Source organism: Camelus ferus, chromosome 7 (assembly GCF_009834535.1).
Source record: "Camelus ferus isolate YT-003-E chromosome 7, BCGSAC_Cfer_1.0, whole genome shotgun sequence".
In the NCBI taxonomy this organism is placed as follows: domain Eukaryota; kingdom Metazoa; phylum Chordata; class Mammalia; order Artiodactyla; family Camelidae; genus Camelus; species Camelus ferus.
Window position 1 is genome coordinate 82,071,511 of NC_045702.1, and position 4,669 is coordinate 82,076,179.

The following is a 4,669-nucleotide window of genomic DNA, read 5'->3' on the forward strand; positions in this document are numbered from 1 at the left end:
TTTCTCCAAGATTGCCTGTTTCCCTTACTTGGGAAGCAGTATTTAGAGAAAACCATCCAGGCACATCATAATAGTGTGGCTTCAGAAAATTAACCTGTTGTTTGGCTAAATTGCTTTGGTAAGGAATGATGCTTCCTTTACCCAAGATTGCCTATTAAGACACAAATAAATACGTAGAGACAAATGGCTTTATAAAAGTAGACTGTAAAACACTCTTGACATTTTAGTGGCAGTGCTTTAAATAAGGAGGCAAAATTTTGGAATATTTAACAATTGAAAATAGAAGTAAATAGCTGTATTACAGGATGTGAAATGACTATCTTGTTACAGAAACAGAGAAGAACCCAACATGGCTGCCATATAGCAGTAAGATGCACGTGCTGGAAAGGCTGCATTTTCTCCGGGGCACCATGTTTGCAACATACACCAGTTATGCCCACCATGACCACGGGACCATGTCCTATTTGTCATTTATTCATTTATCAGGCACGTATCATGTGCTAAATACTTTATTACCAAATAAATTTAAAGATGCTAATAAAGATCCATTTTCATTTTGGGTAAAGTAACCGGCCATTTAGGAAAAGTGTGTCGTTTGTGCTGGATGTTTTCTGAAGTCCATACTCCTTCCAGTTTTCTATAGTTAGAACTTACCTACTTCAAGAAACATTTGTATGTGTGATTAGGAAAACAAAAAACCAGACAAAAAAAGCATAAAGTCAGGTCATATTTAGCTGCCGGATTAATATTAAAATCATTCAAAGACAAATTATTTGGAACAATGATGACTCCTCCAGAAATCCATAATAAATATAAAGGACAGTAGGGAAACGACTTTTAATATATTATCTTCTTTTCTTCTTCTTCTTCCTTTTTTTTTTTTTTTTAAATTCTCCAAGCCTTTGTTCTTAAGGAAGCAAACTGCTGTTTCACTTCCCTGAAGCCACTGATAAAACCATGCAAGAAGATCAGAGAAAAAACGAATCCAAGATAGGTGCCCTCCCCAAGGGAACGGAGCACCTCTTTGTTTCATATTTCCATTGGAAATCTGGAGACTTTGCATGCAAACGTCTTATTTCATGGCACTGCTTCTCAAATTGAGAGATTAAATCTAGCTGCGCATAAAGGCTTTGCAATAAAGTAGGTTGCACAGTCTTCTGTTTATGGAAAATTGATGCATCATCTGATACGCTTCCAATTGCTAACTTTGGTTTCTCAAAAGCTGGAAGGAATTTCAACCAACCGTTATCTAATCAAGAAAAATATTTCCTACCTATCTTGTCTTCAGCATAACTTGCTGCCAAATGCAGTTTTGACTATTGTAAATCATTGTGCATTTTAACAAGCGAAACGGACTCTCTCGTTCTGCTAAAAAAGGTACAAATTATTGAAACTATCCATCATTATCAGTGGAATGCCCCCCAATTTTATGTGTGTTGCAGAACGATCATGACATAATTTAACGTTGTGTAGGTTATACGGACTACTTTATTTAAGTAGAATTTGTATAATCTTGAAATCCAAACAGGTAGGTATTATAATAATGCCATTAAGCCTTCTCAGGTTTACATCCAACTCTGACTACACAGGAAAACCTGCGATTTGGGTGTTTATTTAGCTATAAAATTTACAATGACTTGTAATATCAGAATTCCACTGGAATTCAACATAACAGCAAGTGCAGGAGAAAGCAAACTAAATATGAGATGTGGGGCTTTTGTGTGTGTGTGTGGTTTCCAAATAAAAACAGAGTCATCTCAATCCAGCCAACTATCAATTCTGCGCGGGCGTAAAACATGCTTGAGAAAACGTACCTTCGCGTATATGGTGCCTTCTGTCTCCAGAAATGTTTGGAGTCTTCCGATGTGACTTGGTAAAAGGGGACAGCAACATGTGCTCGTGACTGTCTGAAATGCCCTGGAATCCCCCAGAACAGGTGTTCAGGGAGCCACGGGGGAGGTGGCCGAACACCCAGTTTCTAGGCTGACTGCCTGGGTCCCCTGCCTCTGGGACCTTGAGTGAATCTCTTCATGTCCCTGTGCCTGTGCTTCTGTTGAATGGGAAACATTTTTTCCCCCTTAAATCAAAAGTATAATTGAGTATATATGGAAAGTGTTCTTTTAAGGACATTTGATCCTGGCTCTGACCTCCTTTCACCGTGCATATTGCCTTTGGATGTTTCTAGAGCGGAGTGTGTACCTCCTGGGCTGTCTTTCCGCGAGGCTGTTGTGGAAGGCTGTTGTGGGGACAGATGGGAGGTCCCCCTTGGAGGAGGTGGGCTTTTCCTCAGTGGCCAGTCCCTGCAGAGGGTCCTCAGAGGGGACAGCCAAACTGGGAAGCAGGGACTCTGGCCAGAGGAGGGGGTTGCTCAGATCTTTCTCTGGGCTCCTTCGTCCAAGAGGCAGTGATATTACCCTTCCCGGCCAAGGCATGGGGGCAGCAGTGAATAATGACAGTTCCAAGGGGACTGCACGGCTTGAGACCAGGAGCTGGGTACTGAGGGGTAGTGGCACCCCCTGAAACTCATGGTGCTGCTCACCTCAGAGAAACTGGACTGTTCTATTGAGAGTTTGGGGCTTTCCTTCAGAGGCCAAGGACCCACAGGCTCTCCCCGCAACCGTGTGGCTCCCAAACCAAATCCAAGACCTGGTTTCTCCCTCCTTCCCCCTTCCTCTTCACATTCCATCCCCTTAGAAAGGTGGGAATGCCTGCATGATGCTCACAGAATCGGATTTGCACCTTTTCCCAAATTCACGCATCAAACATGAGAGCCAAGGGGAAAGGGCACATGCTTAGCAGTGGATTGGAAAGGAACTTACTTGTTGGCTCATCCAAGGAAAACATCCCACCTCAGCTCGCAAGGAAGACTCAAAGACTCAGCCTTTACTTTGACCAACAGTCCTACATAGAAATTATTCAGCAAAACAGCTGGTGTGATTTGGTACCTTAGACGTGTGAAATTGAAGCTGACTCACTTTTCTACATTGCAGTCAAGTTTCCCAAAATAAAAATATGTCAGCATGAGCTACTGTCCCTAAATAGTGGGGTTAAAGGTTGAATTCAAAAACACCTTCTTATTAATGACTGTGTGCTCTGTGCACTGGGGCTGTTCTAAGACCTTTGCGTGGACTGGGTCATTCAATCCGCTCTCTGATGTGGGTGCTGGAGGTGTCATCACTGTACAGATTATGGACTGAGACCCAGAGAGGCTGAGAAACTGGCTCCAGGTCACACTTCCTGAGTGTTGAAGCCAGGGTGGAATTCAGGCAGTGTGGCCACAGAATCATTGCTCTTAACCTCTAAATCATGCAGTCTACCTAGTCTACCGCGTGCTAACATCACATTTTAAGAAAAGTCACCAAAAGTACTCACTTTTTTTTTATCAGAAGAAGATTGAATGAACAGTTATAAATAAAAGTTTCTGAGCTCAGTACAATACTGTGATACATATTTACATTGTTAAGCCAGAACCCCATAATTCTACAAATACCTGGAATATGGTTGTACTCAATAGAAAAAGCACTGTACAAAGCTTCTGTTAAGAACTTCCTAAATTTGCAAGCAGCTGTTTTCTCTCATGAAATATGAAACCGTATAAAATAAAATATTGCTCCCAGTTAAAGGATGTAAAGCTGAATTCTGTTCTGCACGTTACAATGGAAATAGAAAACTTGATATCTTTATGCAAAACATGTCATGTTTTTCTCAGGCTTAAATCAGCATCCCAAAATTATAAAATAAAATTGTTCTGATGTATCAGTTTGTGTTTTTCTACTTCAAATTTAAAATATCATCTTCAGTATCACAGATGTTACCACGTTTTTACTGGGGGAGCGTAACTAGCTTTATTTAATTTTAGAAGATGTATTGGGGATTGAACCCAAGACCTCATGCATACTAAGCATGTGCTCTACCACTTGAGTTATACCATCCCCTGACATCACTTTTTTAAACCAAAATTCAATAAAATAAAATAAAAAATTACCTTCATAATGGTTTATATTCTTTCATCCATTTTCATTAGGTGAAAATTCTATAAGCATTTGAACTGTGACCTCAGTAATAGATCAGTGTGAGTTTATTGATTAACCGGAATCTTACTAAATTTTCAGTAGTTCTAATATTATGAGTTTTGGGGGATTCTGGAGAAAACACAATTAAGTGCTACAAAACGTAGTATCATATCTGTTTTTGAATAATGATAGTTCTCATTTAGTTTTGCCACTTATTTTAATAGCTAGAATTCGCAGATCAGTGCTCAATAACAGTGAATAAGGATGCTGCCAGCAGCTGTCTTATCATTCCTAGGTAGGGCGTTCACACCATGGACCACACACATCTCAAGTGTACAGTTCAATGAGTTTGACGAATGTATACTGCCTTGCAAGTCACACCTCCATCAGGATATGGAGCAACAAGAGGATTTGACGTTCTGCTGTTGCCTGTCCCATTCAGCTGGAAAACTGTCACAGGTTGCCATGGGACACCCCACATTGACAGGGAAATATTAGAGCTTCGTAAAAGTCCCGCAGGACTGAGGAAATCAGAGATGGCCACCAGCCCAAGCCTTTGACCTCCATCGCTCCCATCATTCTCCTAAATCTCAGAGCTGGTGGACTGTTGCTTCTTCATGAATTTATAGATGAGTTCCTGGCCCAGTGTTGGCTGG